Source organism: Daphnia pulex, chromosome 7 (assembly GCF_021134715.1).
Source record: "Daphnia pulex isolate KAP4 chromosome 7, ASM2113471v1".
Taxonomy (NCBI): Eukaryota; Metazoa; Arthropoda; class Branchiopoda; order Diplostraca; family Daphniidae; genus Daphnia; species Daphnia pulex.
Genome location: NC_060023.1, coordinates 4,093,714 through 4,119,581, shown reverse-complemented (window position 1 = coordinate 4,119,581; position 25,868 = coordinate 4,093,714). Strand labels below are relative to the sequence as shown.

The following is a 25,868-nucleotide window of genomic DNA, read 5'->3' as shown; positions in this document are numbered from 1 at the left end:
AAATGATCAGATGGGGTAAGAATTAATCACAAAAAAATCAGCTTACGTTCAGAAAGTGAAGATGAATGAAGGGTGTTGGCCAGCAGCCGTAGCATCTGAGTCTTCATCGGAGTCCAAATATGATTCTGAGGAAGACGATTTTTGGTCATCCACCTCATCTTCTTTGTCCTCTTGATCATCTTTTTCTTCTTTTGCTGGCTCCATTTCTTTTTTCTCTCTGGCTTCTTCGAGGGCTTTCTGTTTCTCTTTTTTTTTATCTTCCTTCATCCACCCTTCCAAAATTTTCACCAATTTTTTAATTTGGTTTCGCTCTTTTTTTCCCAAGTTTATCCCACCCTTCTTGGAACTATTTTTTTTTGCTTTGCGGACTTTCTTTGGCCCATTCTCTGCAATTTTAAAAATTTTAATTGATAAAGGGTAATAGGTAATAAAATCAAATTCAATTTATTTTCTTACCTTTTTTTCGATGAATGTTTCAACTTTCGAGTGATAACTGACAAAAGCTTGCTTTAGAGTTTGTCCACCAGGGAGCAAAAGTCCGGTGTTCCTGTATAAAATCATGTACTACACTACTACTCTATAGAGTGGTTCGAGGTTGCCATCTTGGTTAGCTTTTACCCCCGGTTTGGTGCAACCTCAAACGAAAAAGCATTGACGTTGTCCATAAGAAAAGGGTACAAAAGGAAGGACAGTCAAGGAAGGGATAAATAGAGTGGGGAAGAAAGGGGTCGGTCCCTCTCTTTTTTACTCTCCCTTTGTCTTTCCATTCGTTCTTCGTTATTCGTTCTTCCCTTCTTCCTCCCATTGCTACCTATACCTATACATACCATACCTATTGTGGTGGTGTTGTTGTTGGTGGTGCTGGTAGTGTTGTTGTTGATTGTATTGTAGGTGTATGTCCGTTGAGCGAATTCTCATTTGCAACAATCCCTAGAATAAGTTCATATAATTAAAATTTAAATTATAATATTTACTTTAATTTTACTCACTTTTTTCCAAGTAACTGATGACGATTTGAGGATGTGTCAGATTAAAATGAGAAGCCAAAACTTCTTCCGGATCATTTTGGTCTTTCCTAAATGATAACATAAATTTTAGAAACCATCATAAATAAAAATAGTAAAAATGTTAATAAACTTACCACTTAACTATATACTTGAAAGCCCCATTGGTGTGGGAGGAAGAAACGATTAGCTCAAATACTCGATTATTTAATTCCTCATTCTATGAACAAAAATTATTAAAATAGCATAATCTTTATATAGATAGGAAACTAAGAAATACCGTGAGAGGTCTCTGAACTGCATTTAACAAATCATCTTCCACGTTTTCCTCATCTCGTGATTGGTCCCAATCATTCCACATAGATGCGAGCCATTGATCCATGATGAAAGTGCTAAAAAAGAAACGCAACATAACACACAATTAGAAAATCGCACACAATTAATGGTGAGGCCATTGCGAGAGGCGTAGATATGAAGCAGTTGGACATCCTGCGTTGCATGGTCCGAAAATCATTTCCCGATAGAGATTCTATCGCCAAACCATAGTTAAAGAGGGGATGGTTTGTTGACGCACTAGAAATTTTCACCAATTTTTTAATTTGGTTTCGCTCTTTTTTCCCCAAGTTTTTCCCACCTTTCTTGGAATTCTTTTTTTTTGCTTTGAAGCTTTTCTTTGACCCATTTTCTGCCATTTAAAAAATTTTAATTAATAAAAGGTAATAAAATCGAAATTCAATTGATTTTCTTACCTTTTTTACGATGAATGTTTCGACTTTCGAGTGGTAACTGACAAGATTTAAGTTTTTCAACAGTAAGGTACGGCGACAGTGTTTCACGATGAAGTTGAAACGCCGTACAGCTACCGTAAATAAAATAAACAATAATAATAATAATTTAGATTGTTTTACAATACTTACATGATTGGAAATTTTTCCAGTTAAATCTCCTGGGGAGTTAGATAAGTATCCAAACATGGATGATTTCTAATGGGTTGTAGAAGAAACATTTTGTTGATGTTGCTCGAAGTCACACAGAGTTCCTTTTTTTTCGTTTTTTATACTGTGGTAACAATCGGAAAAATTTGCTAGAATTGAGTCGTTATGCCCAAATTCTTGCACGATGTGGATTTCATAATTCAATTTAGTTTTTTCCTTTAGATAATTTATGATTTCTAAAAAGAAAAGTTTGGTTTAAATTTGATGAAATATTAACTTTACAATTTGTTTACTGTTGATTTTCGCGTACTGTGTCTCTTAGTTTTTCAAACAAAGATTGTGGAATAACACGCCCATGAGAACTTCGAGAGATAAGAACAAAAAAATGGGCTTAATTGTCTGGATTTTTATTAGCTTTGGTTTGTCCAAGCTATATTTCTTGCCTTCACTTGTGGTCCATTTTGACGAAAAATATCGCAATTACTGATCTTTACGCTGACGCTGCATGATCATAAATTTGCTGGATTTTGGCAGTAGACACCGTCTGGTTCTTGGAAAAAATTAACATTGCCACTAACACCTCCTGACGATTTAACAAATCCACTGTTCTTCATAGGCAAAGTAGTTATTGTTGCATCTCCGCCTGTCACTGTAAAAAGAAATCAAAATAAAAAAAAGGAGAAATGGAAGTTGGATATATGCCCGGCAAAAATAATGTTAGTCGTCGACAAGTCGGGATAATTTTAGAATTATATCTCTAGGGAGTGGTTTTTTCTTCACGAACAGAAATTAATTATTATTTAATTGTTGTTATGACCATTTCATAATCACCCCCTCGCAAAGGGTTGTTATCCATACTATCGTATTGAATCTGTCTTATCCATCATGTCCGTACAATCAGACAGATACACGCGCAAGATTACCCATCATCGATAAAATCAAATGAAAAATATGAATGATTATTGGGGACAAAGTGGGGAACACACAGTTATAAATATCCAGTTACGTTATTTTGTTTGAATATGTTCCAGTTAACAATTAATGTAAGGATTCGACCATTTTGATTTTCGTGTTGTTTGTTAAGACATAAATTGTTTGAGTCAGGGGATGGATTTGAAATAAAATCACTCCCACGAAAGCTTTATTTCTTTGAACGTAAATTAACTTTGCTGACAAATTGGCTAACATTAACATCATTTTCATTGATATTATTTTTACATGTTAGAAAATAGCCTGACATTTTAACGAGGGGTGTGAGGTCATCTTCCGTGTCTCGTGCCGAATTTCTTTTTCGTTCATTTTGGACATTTAATTGTTCTTAAATTTTTTATTATTTATATTTTGTAACATTTCTTGAGGACGAAATTCTTTCTTTAAACAACACTTAAAAAAAAAGAAAAAAAGAAATAAAAAAGAAAATTTTCCGTTTCCCCAGAATTGTCGAGTGTCATTTGACGTTAAGAGTGAGGAACCTTTCACCTTTTAACCTTCCAACAATCCTTACTTTCCTGGCAAAGAAGACAAGAACTCATTTTTGGTTAGAACTCGACATGAGCGGGGTGATACCCCGATTTGGAATTGAATTATAGACAAAATTTCACAAATTAATTATTGAAATGCCATTCAAATTGATCAAATGATAAATTTAAAAGAAAGGGTCAATTATTCAATCTGGGCGTAATGCGAAGGAGACAAACGTATGCATTAAGAATAGTGGGAAAATTGAATTTACAATAATCATCGATTCATCAACGAAGTGAATATAATTCAATCGAATGCCTTATTTTTTATTCATCCGAATAAACTGGAGAAGCTCGATGCCCGAGGTATTTTTGATGTGTTGGAGATCCCCCCACCCCTCCCCAAACACTCAACACCCCCCCCACTACCCAAAAGAGGAGAGGAAATGTCAGGAACGCAAAAATTATGAAAAAAAGTGTTGTGTGTGACTCGATGTTGTGTGTAAATGTTTTTGAAAATGGAGGTAATGCAACACAACAGACTAACGAATACCACAAAGCCAAATAAAGAGAAAAATAAAAACACTTACTTTGTCTGTCGAAAGATATTATTAGCGTTTCTGAGACGGTTTCAGTTTGTGTTTTCCGTAATGCAGAATTTACCATTTTGGAATATGGATGATAGGATGTACCAGCATCATAAGCAAACTGTACCTTATTATGAATGTTACAGACTGTTGCTAGGATATCCAAATTTTTTATTTAACGAAAGCCTTTTTTTTACTAAAGTTGGCGTAAATCTTGTCAGTGCTGATTTTTTCTACAGAGGCAATAATGTCTTAATCTGAGATTTGTAGAACATCATGACGGGATCATTTTATATTTCAAGGTCAGGGCCTGCCGTCTCAGCTTAAAGTAATTCTAGATCTATATCTGCTAATTTTTTTCAGCAGCAGTCTCTGCTTCTCGCTGGCTATGTCCTTTTATATTTGAAAACTTTATCTAAAGAATGAGATGATAAATTATACCAATGACTGGCAAATACTGCCAGTCATTGGTATAATTTCTTTTAGTAGTAACTTCTCACATAAAAAAATATGGAAAAAGTACAGTACCCATACATAGTTTGGAAACACGATGAGTTTTTTCTCGCTTTTAACACGTCGGCTTACGGGCCAAACTGTCTCTCTTTTTCACGCAATAACTCACGTTTGAAATATCGCAAAGCAAATCTAAAAAATCCCTCTTGTTGAGGAAAAAATTATCTTTCACCATGATTTTTTTGAAATTTTTGTGAATATTTGTTTAGCCCCAAAGTCCTAGATATAAAATTTGGAAACACCGGCGAATTCGTCATATGGTTCCAAGCTAAAGTGTATGTTCCTTAAAAAATTCAAATATGTTAATTATTATTTGAAACTTGCACAAACGGTAGACGATATAGTTATCTACAATTGGGCACAGTTTCAATTTTTTTTAATGAGACGCTGATTTTTGCCGATTTTTTAAACAAAAAATGCCGATTAATTTTTGTAATGCAGGGACGAAATCCTAGCCCGGGGGAAGAATAGAGAGAAGAGAATAGGGAAGAATAAAGAGGTCCGGCGGTTTTCCTTCTTTTATTCTTCCCTCGGAGCAGGATACGCTCCACGCGACGTGAGAAGAAAAATCAAAGTTTAATAAAAAAACCTTCACGACGACAACAAAACATTTCTGCAAATGCTTAAATTGAAAAAGTAAAAAAATAATCGATTTAAAAAGCAGTCAAAGAAAGCAACAAGCCAAGTCACAGCCTTAACAAACAAATGTCAACAGACAATCCTCTTCGTAAATACCCAACGATCAAACAGATCCACTACAGCAAAAAAAGGAAGAAAAGTTCACCCTTTACTACACACCTCCAAGGGCCCACCAGAAAGAAGAGGCATCTCGCATTCCACTAGAACAAACTCATGTCACATTGCCTTTGGAGTAATTCGTCTATATGCCCAACATGCAGACCCAGTAAGTGGCAACGTCCGGCTGGATGCTGGAAGAAACACAAAGTTCGTTCGAGAAGGATTTTCCCGTTTACTTCTGGATCTTGGGCTAACGACAAACGCTGAGAACAGACGGAGTAGCTGAGGCCACCTCGACACATCCGAATTCCGAAGAAACAGAGTTGCAATTGAAGAAGGCCTTCGGTGACACTGTGACGCTAAAGGATTCAACAATGAAGACCGTTACGTAGCCAGCTCCTGTCTTCGTGTGGGATAAACTACGTACGCAGTCTCTTGGAGTCACCTGATGGATTTCCGACCTCTACGAAGTTCCGGTGGTGGGATTGCCGTGTTGATCGGATCGAACCAGACCACTCTCGTCACATCAACTGATTACCGTATGGGAGCAGACAATGAGCTGGTGGCCATCACAACCAAGCTTGGATGGTTGATCCAAGGCGTCCTCGGACTCGCCTTCGTGTCATAGAGCCTTCACCTCCGTCGATGTGCATATAGTAACTGAACAAGTGGACCCGCTACGGCGATTCTGTGATATAGATTTTTTTAGTACCTCTCTCCCATGAGTGTGTTTTGACTTAAGTGAGAGGAATTATTCTCTACGTAATTCCTCAGTTTGGTAATTAAGATTTTATTGTTTTGACCATTTTACCCTCCCTAACTTTTATCAAGCCCATAACGGGTATCTGTATTCATTTTAGCCAGAAAGTGTGAAGTCTCAATTGAGACCCAACACTTGATCCCTTACCAAAGTGTTTACCTACCCAAATCTGAGTCTCACGTATTTAACTTCCATATGAACCTAAAAGAATGTGTCCCTTACGAGTATTTCCAAATGTAAAGAAATTGTTGAAGTAAAGACTAGAAAGCAAAGTTTGCATAGAGGTTGACAATCTGACATGGTCGTTCCAATAGAGATTGACAATCTGGCATATAGTCGTTTTCACAGATATTGGCGATTTTACACAGTCATGCCTACCCGAGCTATCATTAAGTTTGTTTTTTGTTGTGGACCGTACAGTATGATGCAGAAATGAGGCTCTTAAAAGCCACCTAGTAGACAATAATTTATTTTACTATAACTATGAATTCAACTGGAACCCACAAAAAAATATACTGAGTTCTGAAAATATACCTTTTAGCAACTGTTTTTTTTAAGTAACTTGTCGCAGCAAAACAAAGCCAACGAAATATAGTTAATAAAAATGAACAAAACAAGAGCATATAGTTTAATAATCCCAGAGAAACCATTTATTCAATACTTAGTCCAATACCCATAATCTTTTCGTAGAAGACAAAGACGAAGTGAATAAGCAGGGTCTCCCCGACAACAAAATTAGACGGGTGCAATATTTTTGCCCCGCCTTGGCCCCTCCATGAAAAAAAACCCGGCCATATAAGAAAAGATAATTTATTTTATTATAATAAGTTTAATAACTTGTCATCTTGATTTGTTATATTTATCTTCAACTAACTGTGTAAACAAAGAGCAAGGGATGTTTCCTATATATTTAAGGTTAATACTTATATAAGGTTAAGACTTCACTATTATGCGCTACAAGCCTGGGAAACAATTTTGATTGTCGTATCTCAACCAGCCACCTTAACTATTTTTCCCCAACACATGGTCAGTCAGACTGCGTTGATTTATATAGCATGAATGAGCTTTTCTCAAAGTAATTTTTTATAACAATTATTTAAAAAAAAAAAATTCTGATGCTTTTATTGCAGAAATTTTGACGCGAGCAATACCCAAAGACAGTTTTTACATTTAATGTAATTGTTTGGAGTCAACGTTCAATAAGTCTAGGAAATACGAGACAATTGTAAAATGCGAGGATTTGCTTAACGCCATCCTAGAAAACATGACGCTATGCGCAATGAAGGTAAGTTCACCAACTAGTATCCACACTTAATTGCTTCTTGATGATGTTACTTGCAACCACTATTAATTATATTAATGTTTCGTAATTACAGTTGTGTGCAAGATATCTCTGCCCAGATTTTCATCTCATTGTATTGTCATTCTCTCCCTGTCTCAGCCTTATTTTTTCCGAGTCATCATCTTTAAACCCTAAGAAAAATTGACGCTAATAGAGATCATTTTGAAGATGCTAGGCAGGTAGTCTTTGTGCTGGAGGCTTCTCAAACCGTGATGTTTGACTTAGAAGAATGTTGAGGTTTTAAAAAAAAATCGTGCTAAATTGTTTGCTAATATTACTTATTCATGCTATATTGGATTTACTCTTTTTAGCGAGACTTTTCAACCCATCAATATTTTACGCAGATCAATTACTTAATGAGACAGTAATTGGATTCAGTACAACAGAACGTCTGGAGATTCTGAATAGTAATTATATTCCTTTGGAGGTTAGTAAACCAATGTTAGTGTCTTATTTGATTATTTAGTTATTCTCTCGATTTTAATGTAGGTGAAAATAACTCTGTCAGGCTCATTTCATCCTTCAGGCATTATTCCAGTTTCATCTAAGGTTGGAGTTACAATTTTTTCCTTTGACTTTCAACCAGTTCTAGTTGGTCGATATTTGGGTCAACTGGAGTTCAAGTTCATCTATTCTAATATTCTTGTATAAACTATAAGTGTAGATCTAATTGGTTTTGGAACAGAACAGTGATGGTTGAGTCAAATGTCGATCTGAGAAGTCTAAATTTTAAGAATTCAATTTTCAAAAAAAACATGCCAACAATTGTTGTCCAGCCACGTATCTTCTCTTTTCTGTCTATTTATTTCTGAATCACCTTATACCCGCTAAAAACAGCCCTGAAAGTTTCTCAGTGAAAATAAATAAGAATGTCCAATCTGTCATTTCTAACTTAATCGTCAGTGTATTCATCAAATTATTAACGATAAATCCAGTTGGAATTCCATTTCATGCCATGCCAAATGCCAAAATTTAAATTTGACCTTTTATAAGATTGTAACAATTTTTGGTACAAATGGTGTGCAAAGGGTTCTCATCTGTCAACACAACATCAATACCTTGGTGCGATACATATCCACATGAAGTGAAGAATAAACACAAGAAATTCCGAAACTGATGACATTTCGAGTTCATCAATATCATGTGGTCCATGAGATAATTACAATTTTTAATTTCAATGAAAGAAAGAAAATAAGATGCTTATAAACTAAACAAAATGTCGGATGGAATGTTAAAACCGCAATCTTTTTTAGATACTCTAGTTGAGTTAACCCCCTTCACTCACCCCTCTCTAATGGGTGCGTGCAGTCCCCACGCTCGACCACCCTTCTGGTCGGCTTGAGCAGGAGTCATCCACGCGTAACTAAAAACTTAAATGTAATTTTCATTTCGTGCACATGAAATTATTTATGAAAATATTTGAAATAAGTCCGTTAATTATTTCAGTTATTAGAGAGGTTAGGTTCAGTTATTAGGGTTATTTCATCCAATGTGTTTCATTTTCTACTTCTCCCAAGAACTTGCATTGGCATCGGTAGAGGGGATAGAAGCGTTCAAGGCTGAGCTGCTGAAAGGGGGGATCGAGCTACGGTACAAGAAGAATGGCGAAGAAAACACGGGAACTTGTTCATTTTTTATATAAATGATAGTTGTGAAGCGAAAACAAAATTTGTACAAAATTATTTTTATAGTTAAGACAAAGAGAAATATGTCGTTGAAATATACACCTTTTATAAAAATGTCGTTGAAAAAATAAAGACGAGAAATGGCTACCTAAAATGTGAATAACGAGACGACAAAATGTGAATTTCACTCATCAAGGTGTTAGCTACGGCAAAGTATATAAAGGGTGACGGAAGCGGGCCTGTTTTTTTTTAAGTGGGCCTGTTTCGTAGGGCCCTATTTTGTCCGTCATATTTGCGTGGTCAATTTCGTTGGGGCCTATTTTGACCGGTCCTACATCTCCGCCATTCCCCATTTTTTTTCTCTTAAAACTAGACAAATTAATCAAAATTTCTAGAAAAATATATAGGATAAATAAACCTAATTTAAGATACGCTGTATTTATTTCATAATTTTAAAACAAATTTCACATATTAAAATTACCCTGTACATTCTGGTGGTGAGATCATGCTTGAATGGATATTTCCTTGTAAATTAATACCCTAGCTGGAAATCTCACCGCTAGATGTGCTGTGTAGGCCTACCGGCAGGAATGAAAGAATAAGAGGATGGGGGTAAAAAAAAAGTTACACTAAGGGTGTAAGTAGTGTAGGGCTGTTCGTAGGGCTGTGGCCCAGGTGACGAAAACCCGGGCCACTGTTCGGGCTAAAGAAAAAAAACCCAACCCGTCTAAACCCATTGAGGCATTTTTTTAACGGGGCAGGCAGTGGGTCGAACCGCCGGGTCCGCGGGCCAACCCGAGATTTGGCGCCATCTATTAGTCAAATAAAGAATCTCACTGCTAGAAAGTGCCAGAAAGATCTGAAAGGATAGGAGAGCGTCAAAATTCAGCTTAAGCTTTGCTTATGCGGCGTTGCCCTGTCACACGAAATCGTTAATTGCGGAGTTTCAACTAATTTTTAAGTTGACACTTGACGAAATGCAAGTGTTGTTTACCACCTGTCTAGATGTGAAAAAAGAAAGAAATAGCGATGGAAGAATGACATTGTCTAACGAGAAATTACAACGAACCCATTCCATCAGAACGACAGAGAAAGCAGCAATACACAGACTTTCGTATAACAGGCAACGTCGCATAAGCAAAGCTTAAGCTGAAATTTGACGCCTCCTAGGATAGCCGCTAAATCCATGCAGAGTTGCAGACATTCGATATTCACGCATTCAAGAATCGAACAACCTGTGGAAATAAATCGAATATGCATTTAATCTCGTGGGAAACATACAATTACAATTTTGAGCTTTTCAGGAATTTGAGTGAAATCTCCGATTGGAGGAATTTTTGATAACGGTATTTCCACCATTTGGCAATGATGTTGTCTAAATTTCCCATTTTATCTGGGGGGTTAGAAAATTTATTTAAAAAAACTGAAATTTCTACTTATTGCTACATGGCAGTTCAAACAACAACATTCCTATTTTTTTACGGTAATATTGGGGATGTTCAATTGGGGACCACGTAAGAGATTCTTGTTCCCTGGCAGATTCAATGTTGGAAGAATGGTGTTAAATTGCAAAATATGGACGAATGGGACGGAATAAACGGCGATGGCAGAAAGGTGACCGAAAATACGGCGATCGGAAAGACGTTGACGGCGAACAATTTGACGGTACAACCACAGAGGAGGAGGACTAAAATTTTGAGTCACTAATAATGGCAAGAAATGTGAAATTCTGTTTATGCTAAGTTTTAATAAACGTACTTGTTCCCTCCCTTCCGGTGCCCTACAATGCATTTCCGTTGGAAAACCTCTTAGATATTCTTTTCCTACCTCATCTCACTACATCTTCCTACAGTATTTTGACAATAAATAAAGTAAATTACTCAAATCATAAGCAATAACAATAAACAATTTATTTACAATAATACTGTCCAATCAAACTAAAACATCATCCATTGACAAACAATCGATAGTAAATTCACAGTGTAAAGAAAATGATGGTGTATTTCTGCATGCGTGTAGCACAAAGGCAGTTTTGGTGGGAAAATTTTCTTTTTTGAGAATGTAATTTTGGTCCAAATTTGCGAATGGTTCGAAATCCCCAAGAAAGTAAATTTTCTGGGAATTAAAGTTGCAGAGTCGTTCGTTATACTTTCATGAAAGTATAGTTGGCATAGATTTTCAAAGTTCATCTTTAAAAGCAGATTTTGAGTCCGCAGAATTTCTTCGATGTAGTCATTCATCGTTGTCGTACGCGGGTTCTGTTTCCTTAGCGTACAGGGAAGTTGCAATATTCATCATGATGCACTTCGTTGACGAACATGATATCAAAATTGAAATTCCAATGCTTAAATTCTTGCTTCTATCGTAGAAGTGTCAATCTAATGCCGATATCCGTCCCATTCATTTCACAACAAAACAAGTTTTAAATGATCTTTGATCAACACATAAATCTTGAAATCTAGAATTCACCAGGTACAAGGAGCCATCGAAATTCAGTTCTTTAAAAATCAAATTAGTCCTTAAAAATAATATAAACGACAATTTCCTCCTAATTATAAACAGCTACGACTTCTATATTCAAATACCGGTGAGGGTGTCGCCCCCGATGACGATATGACCATGATTAAAACGTACGCTTGAAGGACGGTTTAGGGATGTCGTGTGCTAAATGGGTTAGATTATGAAAAGACAACAAATAAAACAAACACAAGACAAAAGTCGTAACAAACTTAACCGAATTGGGATCTGCCGACTTGTCAGTGACCCACTTGTAGAGCAGAGGGATTTGTTGGAGAATTTGGGACGATGGAAAGACTTCCAATCCAGACAAATATGGGTTCATGTCATTTATCGTAGGAGTGTTACTGAAGATGTTCAGCTTTTAGCATCAGGAGATTCTTGCATATGAAACGTGGAAACCAAATTGATTGACATGTCATTGTAAATGATCTCATGTATTTTGACTTCACGATGTCAAACATCTCGCTTGAGATTGGAAGATGAGGATTAAGATATAAAGGACAGCCCAATGATGATAATGGTTACATCAAAGTGAATTTAAGAAGCCTGTTAGATAAAGCGTTAGATGAAGCGTAATGTGAATGAAGATCTGCATTTTATGAATCTATTTTTTCAAGAAAGAGACCATTTTTTTCACTCAGTCTTTGAGCTAAGGGTGATGTTGCTGACATATGACTACCCCATTGTTGCTTAGTGTAAATCTTGATGACTATCTCTGCATGATCCAATATTCCACACCAAACACCTGGGACGGAGAAGACATAGCCACCATTTAACTTTCTCCTCTTCTGTGGTCTGGAAAACCCTCCTATGTAACCCATGTAAATGTATGTAACCTAAAGAAAGCAAAACTCTTCACGTTCAGGAAATGTATCATTTAGGAACTTCTACAGTAAAGCTAAAAGATTTTGCTTGCTCCTTCCAAATTGCTCTTCAATTGCCAACATGGGGAACCTCTTGATTAAAATCAAGTCTGAACAGTGGTCCTTTAGGAGTGGAAACTGCTTAATCGTGAAGAGCATGTGCTTCAAAACCTGTAGAGAGGAAGATGAGTCTTAAGGGTCCGTTACAGTCACTTTGCGGAATGTGAATAAAGGGAGGAAGGATTGTTGGGCTGCCTTCATCATGTTACTGAAACCTGCTGCTTTAGCAATTGGCGCCGATATGATATCTGAACAACCCTCTTCCTACCATCAAGGTTTGAGAGGGAATCCTTAAGTTGACAGTAAGAGACGAATGGGCTTGCCTTTAAAGTGTCTTTTGGGTTGTCTCTCATCCATTGTATTGATAGAAATATTGACGGTATTGACTGTCATTGACGGTTCCTTGAACTAATAGATACTGGTATTGTTTCCTGGAGAACCATCTCCACTTTACTAAATTCAAATGACTTAACAGAACGTCAGATTTTGATTCACTGACATCAATCTTAGTGTTGATCTTCCTGAATGAGATGCCACTCAAGTCTCCCTCAATCTGGTCAAAGGACTGTGCCCAATTGTCTAAGAAAGTACAGTCCAAGTTGAATGGAAACATCATCCTTGTTGGTAAGCAAAAGCATATCTTGGTTATACACGTAATTAACGTGAACGTTAATTAACGTGAACGTTAATTAACGTGAACGTTTTTAACATTTTTGAGTATTGATTAATGATACAAAAAATGCAGTATTTATGCTTATATAATTGGTAAAAATACGGTAAAAATATGGATTCAGGAGCCAACAAAGCCATATTCATACGCACCTTAAAATGCATATATTTTGACGAATGCGTTTTAAATATGCGTTTTAAATGCATTTGTGACGCAGTTTACCTACTAGGGAATGTAAAAAAAATGATCTGAAATCAAATCAGCTACATCGTTCATTTTCTATAGTCTAAAATAGCTACAACAATATGTTATCTTTAAGGTTACCTCTTCATAGTAAAATCGAAAGCATTGAAAAATTTTGCAGCCTTTTTGCGTAAAGTATAGTAGAATTTTTGGAAAGCAATGTTATGAAAAAAGTTGCAAATAGACAAATGGATAATTAGTTTTAGAGAATAAATTAAAACTCGCAACAAACTTTTCAGTTTCATCCACTAATTAATGCCAGGTGCAGGTTATTTAACAGAGAAATTTTAAAATCAAATTTCAATTCTATTCATCTAACGATTAATTGAAGGAGAAAGGATTAGCGAAGCGGAGTAGTAGCTGAAAAGGAGAGAGAGAACTATTTGAGAACAACAGGAAAACTAGGGAACAATTGCTAGCACTGATGTTATATTGTAGAAATTTTTATTCCCTATAATTTGGTATAATTATTTATAGCATTAGTCCACTTAAACTCTAGATATTATTTAAGGCGTGATTTTTTCTTACAGCTATAGCACAGGGTTCAAATTTTTTGACCGCAAGGGAAATGGTGAGATTTGTTACAATTTCTCGTCAACTATATTAAGAGCCTTTTTGCTCAACAATTACAAACAAATTGAAGTGGTAATTTTCTTGTATCCGGCCAGACTCGATCCAACGTCGTTGAAATAAATTTTGATTGATAATGCTTAAACTAAGCAATACAACCCGTAAATAGGGCACATCAGTTGATTTGCCTTAACAAGCAATCCACCACTCAACCGCACCAAATCCATGGACCCTACTTTTTTTCCCATTCCGCTATGGGACCAAGAAATCTGAAATAATTCAGGCATATCCAGTTTTTTACTCCGGATTCACCTGTTTTTGCAGAATTTAAATATCCCCTGCCGTTCGGGAGATATTTAATGTTAAAGTTTGAGTTTTTTCAAATTTTAACAATTTTAGGGGGTCTTTGGCATCGCTTTTGGGGTAAATGCTAACCTTTAAAAAAAAAACAAATTCAACCAAAAGTTTGCTCGGCCATCCCTTAATACCAATCCAAAAGGAATTTACATTCCGAATTAGATTGGCCGAGTTATTCCCAATTTAGTAAAGTGTAATTTTGACCAGTTTCCCACCCAGCCTAGTCGCCATTTTTTATTACTCTCCCTCGCCTTCCTAGCGGATGACAGCCAAAGCTACGCTTTCGTGGCCTTCACTTTAGACCGGGGACATACTGTAGGCCTTTTCATATAGTCTAGTGGCCGGCAATATGAAGCCCGAGGTGTAGAGAACTCGTATGCTTCGTCTGTCATCCGCTAGGAACGCGAGGGAGAGTCATAACTTATAACTTATTATTGTCCAAATACCAGTTTTTCCCTGAGGCATAGAATTGTATTTTCATGGAAACATGAAAACGATACATAGCTATGTGAGTATGAAGGCAAAGATCGAACAAATACACAAGATAATAAAAGAAACTGGTTTTCGACTTGTGAATGCAATAAAAGGAGTGTGAGAGGAGTTTTAGAGCATGGACAGAGGCGAACATTTTGGTTAGGGCTGAGTAGGAGGAGGGTCGTCGTCCACATCGCAGTTACCACGAATATGGTGGGGGATGATTGCTATTGAGCACTGGATGGCCATGAACTGGCACTTCCTCCGTAGACGTGTCCACGTGGAGGGCTTGATTCCAAGGTGGTGGTGACTGCATCATTTGACGGAAGCCAGGAACCAAGTGCCCCGATGACAAAAGGGAGCGTTAGTCCAGGACAGCTGTATTTCTCTACCTTCCTGGCAAATCCAGCGTAAAGCGATTCTGGAGAGTCAAAGGTGATGGCGATGTCGATGATGATGTTAGGAATAGATGAGGTAACGGCTATGTCCGGCCTGAGGGGGGATTTCTCAAAAACTCTGTTGACGCAGAGGCATGTTATAAATTTGGAACAGCTCTTGGCGTTTCACGAAATAATATTCAAAACGCCAGTCCTAAGATTCAAACCAATGACCAATAAAGATGTTCACATTTTATTTTAAATCACTTAACACACTCTAATAACTGAACCTGTGTTGGGTATATTCAATCGATTCCAATGTATGATTGATATCTGTTAGAAGTGGCCGTAAAATTAATTTTCACATAAAATATTAAGAAAATGCCGTGTTTGTGATAGCAATTATTACAATAAAATTCTTTGACAACTAGATATAAATCACGGATTTTCAAACTTGTATTTCCCACAATATTAATATTTACCAAAGTACATTCCTTCTTTGACTCATAGATGGCATTCGGCAGAATTATTGTTGTTAATACTTTTTTTTTTGCTTCGTTCGCTGGAGGGTAGTGATGGTGATATATCGCCAAATTTAGATATTAGATATATCGATATCAGTAATATATATTTGGCGATATATCGGTATCGATTCATTGTGACAACGTTAACTAATATGTCTTCCAAATAACAATTGATAAAATTCCGTGGTGGCGTAGCGGTTTAATACCGATTTCAAATGTGAAAGAAACTTGTGCGATTCCCTAGATGAGCTGATTATGTTTTTTTTACCAAACATAAGAAGCATGCATACACTGTAATAGTAAAGAAATACCAAATGAATTGATTATAAATTAATGTGAGTTTGTTTCAGAATAATCAATGATTAATTTAACAGCTTATATGATTATTCATTGACTGTATTTAAATTTGACGGAAACCATTATGCATTACTTTTAAGAAACAGGAGCATGCCAACAGATAAGGGCTGAGTCGGCATCTTTTTTCGAGAATGACTATACCCACTGCGGAAAAAATCGACTCGGAAGGAACGATCTTCGACGAACGTATTGAATCAGACGTCGTTAAAGCAATAGAAGATGGTAGCAGACGACGATGTCGACGGTACTTGCACTTCTGCTAACGTAGTATTATTAATACTAAACGGAAATGTGCAGTAATAATTTATTATTTCCCATTTCCTGATTTTCTTCGGTATCTGTTCCGTCGAGCAGTCAATAAGGTTTGTTAGAGCTTCGATTTTTTTTCCTGGAGGTTTACGTTTGTCTTTCATGTTGTTCTTTGTGCAAGGATTCTTTGCTTTTTTCAAGATGTGACTAAAGGTTGGAAGTGTTCTTTCCGAATTCCCGAAGTTCTTGGCACAAGATACATCGCCAAAATCGTTTATCCTCCACCAGGATATCCTCGAAATTATCCCAAACGACACTTGTTTTCCCTTTGGCATTACTATAGGTTATGAAACCTTCTACCAGTCAGCACACAACAAGAAATAAAGCTCAATTGTCATCACTCACAGCAATATTGCCGCCCATTTATTATTTGATTGATGACTATTTCTTGTTCAATTAGCGCGAATTTATCGTAAGCGCTATTGTCATAACCCATAATCGAGAGAAATAAAATAAGGGGATGGTTCTTATACCGACTAGGGGAACCCTGGGGCTATGTGGGACAAGTGGCTAAAATGTACAGGGCAGTTTGGATATGTACAATTTGTTTTAAAATTCTGAAATAAATTACAGCGTATTGTGAGCGTAATAATGTTTTTTAGCCTCTAAACTTTTTTTCTGAATTTCTGATTAATTTTGCGAGAAAATGGGTATCGGAAAACATTTTTGAACGTTAAATTTTCAATATTTTGTATACTTTTATAAATAGTTTTATAAAACCCAGATAGCTTTTTGATAGGGTTTTCTTTCTAGTTTAAGACAGTATTTTTATTTTGTAAAAAATGTGTTTCTAAGTATTTGATAAATTATTTTCTTCGATTTTGTTGGGGTCCAGGTTAAATGGTACAGTACAGCCATCTGTTGTCAGAGAAAGGACCAAAAAAGATCGAAAAAAGACATCTTTACTTTTTTGATTGTATCTCTACTTATACTCAACAGAATGAATAAAATGACAGTAATTCTGAAAGAAAAATGAATTTCCTTTTCACTAGTGCATCTTTTAATAAATTCAATCCATTCGTTTCAGTAAAAAATAGTTTTGCGTTTTTTCCCTGGCTCTGTTCCGTTTAACCCTAAGAAAAAAAATTTTCTTGATTTTTCCCCTTGACATTTAATCAAATAACTATTGAATAGCTATACGAAAAAAATGAAAAAATAACCTAATGTAGAGTTATGCACGGGAATCACTCCTATACTTTTATTTTTTCTTTATTCTTATATTTAAATAAAGCCCCTTGTGCACCTTCGGGATTTAAAGTAAGTTTAAGTTTAGTTTAATGCTGTGTTAAGAACTTTAGGAAATGTTTCATTTGCAGAAAGTCCTGTAATGAAAGCATGTCCTACTACAATCATGGCCTACATACTGGCTATCCCTCTGTTGCCGAATGGATCCAGCCTTTCCCATCCCCATTTTCTGACTCAGCATAGCAAGGGGGGCGAAAGTTGTCTCAAAATGTGTTCCCGCTAGCTCAGCTTATATGGACAGTTTATTGAAAGATTAGTTCATTTTACCTCTCATACAGGCCTGTCGAGCCCTTTGTCACCCCTCCTCTCTTATTCCTTTGTTGGAAGGGTTTTGGAGCAAAAAGGGCAGTTACTTGGCAAACTCTCACGGAGACGAACCAACCAGCTCACTCGTAACGTTGCTACACTCTTTTGAAGTCTAGTTAACGCACTGACTAACGTATTACCTCATTGCATCGTATATTCTGTGTGTGTAAAGTGTGCGTTGATTCCCTGTATTTTTTCTATGCGACTATGTGAAAATAGACAATATTCAGAACGGCAACCAAAACTCTGAGAAGTGTCTCGTCATATTGTTCTAGCGAGAACAAATGGTGCATTGACCGGGAAAGTCATCCCGCTCAGCCTCTCGTAGTGAGACGATTTCTCCCCTCTTAAGTCCTGCGTGGCAGGACCGACAGAATCGGTAAATATCACAAACATCGGACTTATGTCGGGCGTCATTACTACGCAGTTTAGTGCATTTGTGATCTAACTTGTAAAATCGATTCAACAATTATGGCACAGAGTGCTGGTGGTAATTTATGTGTGCCGTCGAGTATTAGTGCCTATTCTACCAACTGGACGGTTATCGCCAGTCACCCACCTCGTGTGGCCCGCCCTGTGTTAAACTGTCTGGTTTTCCACCTTGTGTAGCCCGTCGTGTGTTTAACTCTCCGGTCTCCCAACTCGTGTGGCCCGCCCTTTGTGAATCTGTCCGGTCTCCCACTTCATATGGCCCGCCCTTTATCAAAATGTCTGGTCTTCCTCGTGTAGCCTATTGTGTGTTTATTGGCCGCGCGGCCATCATCGGTTCAAAGTCCGCCAATTCAGCCGACCTCATCACAGTGAACGACGCCGCCATTTCCCCACCGAAGTTTCACCATCATGGCCGAACCAATGGTTGACGACAAAGAAGAGTCGTACACGGAAGATCTGAGAGCATTTAAAGTCCTCCGAGCCGATGCGAAACGACGATTCGCTAATTCAATAAGGCTCGTTCTGGAATTGATGGCCGATTATGGCAGTCGGAAATCAATACAGACCAGAAAGGAAGATCTTATCGGCGCCCAACAGGAATACGACTACTGCAAAGATTGTTATATCGCAATCTGCCCCGACGATGGATCGTTTCCAGCCAGTTTTCCGGCTACGCTTTCAGCCAGCCATGCGGCCACGTTCTCATCTAGCCATCCGGTTACGTTTCCAGCGAACTTACCGGCTAAGCTTTCAGTCAGCCATCCAGCCACGGTTTCATCTAGCCATCCGGCTACGTTTCCAGCCAGCTTTTTCGGCTACGCTTTTTGCCAGCCATCCAGCAACGGTCTCATCTAGCCACCCGGCTACGTTTCTAGCCAGCCATTCGGCCACGGTTTCATCTAGCCATACGGCTACGTTTTCAGCCAATTTACCAGCTACGCTTTCAGCCAGCCATTCGGCAACGGTTTCATCTAGCCATCCGGCTACGTTTCCAGCCAGCTTTCCGACTACGCTTTCAGCCAGCCATCCGGCCACGGTTTTATCTAGCCATCCGGCTACGTTTCCAGCCAGCTTTCCGGCTACGCTTTCAGCCAGCCATCCGGCCATGGTTCCATATAGCTTTCCGGCTACCTTTCCACCTAGACCCATGTCTACCGTCACTGCCAGCTTTCCACCTATCGCCACTGCCAGCCATCCGGCTACGTTCCCACCTATCTCCCGTTGCTGCTAGCAAACTGTTGCTTGGTGCTGTGGGCCTTCAGGCTACTTATTTAGCTAGCCATCTGGCTACAGATCCAGCTAGTCTTCCGGCTTCCTGTCCAGCTAGCTTTTCATCTTCCGCTGCTGCCAGCCGTCCGGCTACGTTTCCACCTAGCCTTTCATCTTCCGTTGCTGCTAGTTTTCCAGCTCGCCCTCCAGCAAGCCATCCGTAGATCGTTGCAGTTAGCATTCCGTCGACCATTGCAGCTAGCCATCTTACGACCGTCGCTGCCATTCATCCGCTTATCGCTGCTGCAAGCCATACGGCTACGTTTTCAGGTAGCCATCCAGCAAGTAATTTGGCTACCAATTCAGCTAACCACCTGGCTACTCTTCCGGCTTATCTTCCAGCTGGCATTCCGTCGACCGTTGCTGTTAGCCTTCAGGCTATTCATTTAGCTAGCCATCCGGCTACCTTTCCAACCAGCCGCTTGTCTATCATTGCTGCCAGTAATCCGGCTACTCTTCAACCTAGCCTGCCGCTTATCGCCGCTGCCATTCATCTGGCTACGTTTCTACCTAGCCCTTGGTCTACTGTTTCAGCTAGCCGTCCGGCTACCTTTCCGACACGTCTTTTCTCGACAAGTACAGCCGGCCAACCAACTCCAGTTGCTGCTTGCCACCCAGCCTTTGTCTCCGCCAGATAACCAACTTCAGATACTGCTGGCCATTCGACCTTTGTGGCCGCTGGACCACCGAATACTGCATTCGCTTCCGGCTACCCGGAATTTGTTCCTATTGGCCTACCAACTTCGGTCGCTGCTGGCCACCGACCTATTTCTCCGCTGGCCTAACAACCCCTGTTACTGCCAGCCATCCGACTAACGACGCGCTCAACACTCTGAGCCCTTCCGCGTGAGATTCTTTTTTATTGCCAGCCCCCGTTCATCCACAACGCCCGGCCTCTCCAACTAACGTCGCGCTCAACACTTCGAGCCCTTCCGCGTAGGATTCAAATTCACTGCCGGCCCTGGTTCATCCACAGCGACTGGCTCTTCCGATCAACGATGCGCTCAATGGTTTAGGTCCTCCCACATCTGTTGGGGTGGCCACCTCTCTCGCTAGGTGTAGGCTGAGGTTATGAGGGAGACCACCCCAACAGACCCTAAAGCCAAAGAGGGGGAAATGTTGTTTTCACGAGTTCTAGGTGGCTTATGGGATGAAGCCCGGCATGGCCAAAAAACGAAGAAATTTTCTTATCATTTTGCAAAAATTAGAATATTTTTAGGTGCAGCAGTTGACGAGAAAACTGCTGCACAAAAACATGAAAAAAGTCAAAATTTCGTTTACCTCCAGGTTCTCAAACTTACATATACAAAACCAGAGAGAGCCTGAGTTGTTCCCAATATAAAATTTTCACGCTTTTTCCGATACCCCCGAAAAAATACAGGGCCAATATATGTCGAAGAGTCCTGTTCTGAATGCTGAGTATAAGACCATGGGTGCGTCCAGTCGGTATGCAACCGAATTAATTTTGGTAACGTGATGTCTACGAACTCATGACGTTGCTGAAAGTTAAGTCGAAAGTGAAACCACCTCAAGATTAAACACTTTCAGCATTGCCAAAGTTCTTTGAACAAATAATTTTGTTTGTAAGGACACGACGACAATATGTGTCAACTTACAGAAGTTTTTATATCTGACTGGGTGAGCTGGTTAGGACGTCATTCATCATAATATGTATTTCAAGATGAGAGCATCAAAGTTCGACTCTAAGTGTGAGAAAAAGTTTATTACGAAAATTTACGATGTATTTTCGCTTATAATGTCAAAGGATCAGAATTACTTCCAAAATGTGTCGATTTAGTTTAGAAAATTGACAATTACGACACAAATTAAAGTTTAAGATTGCATAAATAATGTATTGAAATGGCAAACAAAAAATGTTGTGTGATACTCAGCATTGTGTGTATGTTCAACTTTCACTTTCAACTAGCCTTACCATATATTTCAAAATTAAATAGTAGGGGAGACTGGAGTAAGGACGGTTTTCATTTTACCCGTATACCTCCAAAACTAATCATTACATTTGTTTATTATTTGGTTTTTATCTATTCCATACTGTAATGTACCCCCCATAATTATTATATAGATAGATAATAAATCGTTTTCCCATGTAACCCCTTCAAAATTTTCTCAGATTTGTGGGAGAATACTATTTTGAGGGGTAAGTGAGAACACTTGGGTGGGTGGTGAGGGACGTCTTCCGTTTACGGCTTAAAAATCATTAAAATTTTTTGTAAAAATTGAAATAGCGTCCCACTGCATGGACTCTTAATAAATGCTAATTTGATTATTGTGTTATGACAATATTTTCTTATTTATAAAAAAAACCCTTATGGACCAGTAGGATATACTGCGTTGCAAGGTCTGGGAAATCTATTTTGAGTACAGCCTTTTCAAAACGCTGTACGCTGATTGGCCGTAACTGTCTCATTTTAGTAAAAATAGCTGTCCCGATTTTCCGATAAAGACAGTTTATTTAAACGTTAATATTATCTAAAGTAATCAATCGAAAATCCTATTTTTTTCTAACGAACAAGAAATGATTGGCTTCATTCCCATATTTAATTTACATGCTATGTGCGATTATTTTTTTATGGAAAAAATAAAATGGCGGAGACAAAATTAACTGAAAAACGGTTTTTTTTTTAGTTTTGTTAAAAACTGATACAGTTATTCACAAAACTCAACCAAATTATACGCCAAAGTAGATTGTATGCATCTAAATTACATACTAAAACAATTTTTAATTTTATTTAATTCTACTATTTTCCCCCTACTGTCCCTCTTGACCCGAGATCCCAAAATACTCTAGACTCCCCTAACTGTGTACTAAACAAAAATTAAATTTATCATAGTCTTAAAACTCATGATCCATTCCACAGGAAACCTTTACGCCCAATCTTAAAGTAAAACTATATCAACGAAAACTAGCAAAATAAACAAAAAAATATTTTTTTCAAAACTCGAGCAAAAGTGATCAATTCGGCAAGTAGCAATGCCGTAAACTGTAAACTAATTCGAGCAGCTGATCAAAAACTAATTCGATCGAATACCGACTGGGTTGCGTCCAAAGTAATAAAGAAGATAGGTTGGTTAGCTTAGATTTACCTATAGACAGCGAGTTACACTGAATTCATGCAATTTTATTGGTCAAACGCTACCAATCGATTATTTGCGGGATTTTCTGATTTTACCCACCAAAATTAATAGACGTTGCCAAACTGACAAAAAAATCAATACTGTTCCCTTATTTTACTCGTCATCAGTTAAAAACTCTGAGGTCATGGATTACCTTTTCAACTTTCTCATATTAGATGACAAAGACGCAAATCTACCTTCAAAGAAATTAAAATTAAGCTTAATCAAACATCGCCGGTTTTTCGAACAGACCGGCATCTATGAAAGCATTTATGAAAACATATTTAAGCTAACCACAAAGGGAGAAAAATAAGTAGGGTAGGTTACGTACCATAGGAAAAGGGGGAGGAACAAAGAAACGAAAAGTTCTTTAAAAGATTTTCTTTGCCTCTTGCCCCATCTACCAAGTTTTATTAATTATGGCCCAATAATTTTTAAAGTTGGCCAATGACATATGCTGAAATCGTCACGTGACGAACTGGGAGCTAGCTAACTCAGCTGTCTAAACATACACAAAAGCTTACTACCGTATTTATTTTCTACTTTGGACGCGACCATAGATGCACCCCATGTTCAATCCCGCTCAACAAAGGCAACGTTGCCGAGTATGTAGATATTAAATCTCATGCTCTGATATTCATATTTGGTAACATCGGTAAATGCTGTTTATTCCCCATGCAATCCAGCCAATCCTGCTGTTCAGTTAATGAGTTGACAGCGTCGTCAGAAGTTAGTTCTGTCGTATATAAAAATAAAGAAATAAAAAGAAATGATATTGAATTAGTTGAATTTTTTTCGTCATAAGGGGGGATGTTACTGCTTATCGTTTTCGAAACGATTAAATAGATCTATTTGTTCCTTATCTTCCTCAGTATTTGCGATGGTAATTGTGCCTTTCAAGTAGGAAAAAAATGAGGAGATTCTATTTCCCTTTCGAAGGATTGGATTGCGGTAGAATGGAGAGAAATAGATATTCTACCTTTACTTGAGTAGCGGAAGGAATAGATATTCCAAATCGGGGAAGAAAGTGACTTGAAAGACTTCAAAACAAGAAGATGAAGGACAAGACGACGACGGGCAATTTGACGGACCAACCATAGAGGAAAAACAAATTTTTAATTTGGTGGAGCTGCTGCTGCCTTCGGGCCGCTTGCAACACCTTCGGTTTCCACAGCCAGGCCAGGCCAGCCAACTTCACTTATTTTTTTGTCGCTAGCTCTTCACCAGTTACTTCAACAGAAGAAATAGGGTGCTCAGGGTTGGAGCACAAATGTTGCCAACACTCCTACAATCACCACACCTAAATAACTTGCGAAAATGAAGCCAGAGATAGATGGATGGCACATAAATGTGATTTATTCACAGTTTACTGGTGATGCATGTCTAAAGTTGTTATTTTGTTATTTATTTTACATTTTTAAATTTTATGACCAGCGGGGGTTAAATGTTTAACATGTTATATAATCTTGTTAAGTTTGTTGTTATGTGATAAGTTTTCCAATGTCAATAAATTTTTAAATATATACAGAATGTGCATTGGCCTGTTGATTATTCAACACAAGCAATGACCACTTCTTCAATGACTGTGTCCACAGTGTTTCTGACGGGCTTGATCCTACGGGTTCCTCTTTTGTTTTGCATGGCCTTTTTCTTGAGGATAGATTTGACGGCACTAGGTCTTTTTTTTCCTTTGGTTTGTTGCAACCTCTTGATGGACTTCTGCTTGGCTATCATTCTGATCTTGACCAAATCCCATTCCCCTTCCGATATGGGGGTTTCCTGTAGGATAATTTTAGTCGTTAAAATAGAAGAGCTTACATGAATAAATATTCAACATTACCCCTTTGTACTTAGTTGGATTGTGCAGGATGGAACACAAAAGCTTGTATGAAGCCGAGGAATTTTTAAAATAAGAGGGGAACTTCCAATCCAGGATGTTTGAGACTTCCCTGCAAGACGATACTTGCTCCAAGAAACTTGTTGTTGTTCTCGCTTCTGCCAGATACTCTTGCACCAACAGATCTTCAGCACTGGAACCATTCATTTGCATCGCAATTACCCCTTTGAATCTGGTTGAATTGTGCAGGATAGCACACAAAAGCTTGTATGAAGCTGAAGAACTCTTTGACTAACTGGTGAATTTCAAATCCAATATGTTTAAAATTTCCCTGCAAGACGAAACTTGCTATAAGAAATTTGTTGTGGTTCTGGCTTCTGCCAAATGTTCTTGAACTAGTAGTTTTCTTCTGTAGAACCATTAATCTGCAACGCAAGTGCAACTTCTTCAGAAAACAAACACATCTAAGGGGAACAAAAAATTAAAATTTGCGTCTCATTAATTTAAAATGAGTAAATCACTGTCAAACTTGACTTTCGACACTAAGAGGGAAAACAGCAGATCGTGAGTACTGAATCAGCAAGGAAAGGAAATTTAAATATAAGTTCTTGCTTAACCACGAGAGCAACCACGAAATGAAAACTTGTGGCAGGTATGCCAGCACAAGAAAAAGTGGCACGTATCATGTAGTTGTGATGGCTGACTATCAGTCCTCAAATCTGCACAATACAAAAGGTTACATAGAGGAAACGGACAGCCATCCATCGACAAGAGGGCTTTTATGATGATGCTAGTCAGGAACTAACATTTCACAAATATGGAACAGGTTTAACCCCTTCTATGTAGGCTCCCATAATAATTTTATCTGCATTCTTAGTTTTATGGTCTTACCTGGAAACAAAAGGGATGAATGATGGCTGCTCTTTTGAAAAGAAAGTATGTTTTCTGTGGGCTCAAATTGAGGGATACTTATGCTACACTACTGGGGAAAATGGTTACGCCACAACGGGGAGACTGCGATGAAGGTACATATTCTAATAATTTCTTTAAAAAATCGACGAATAAATAATAATTACAAAGAAAATATTACGGAACACACTTTTGGATAGTAGGTATTGGTATCACGTTTTAATAAATATAGATAGGATAATTTTAAAGCCCGAATTCTTCTTAAATTAATTGAATAGAGCAGCCGTTAGCGGATATTCTGCACTGGTTAAAAAAATTGAATTGAAATTTAATCATTTTGTACATATTGTTTGTGTTGTTCCTTTTTATTTGAACCTATTGTTTAAGTTGTTTTTCCCGATTTGTTGTTGTCGTTTCCCGCATCACGATATGGATACACTACAAATC

General features: G+C 37.9%; 1 long non-coding RNA gene across 1 annotated transcript; it reads right to left on the bottom strand.

Annotated features, from left to right (window-relative positions):
• Positions 1-602: 602 nt before the first annotated feature.
• Positions 603-1,202, bottom strand: LOC124197523. Its single transcript, XR_006876176.1, has 3 exons — positions 1,142-1,202; positions 990-1,075; positions 603-930 (listed from the first exon to the last, which is right to left on the bottom strand). It is a non-coding gene; the product is annotated as an uncharacterized LOC124197523 (long non-coding RNA).
• Between the last annotated feature and the right edge of the window lie 24,666 nt (positions 1,203-25,868).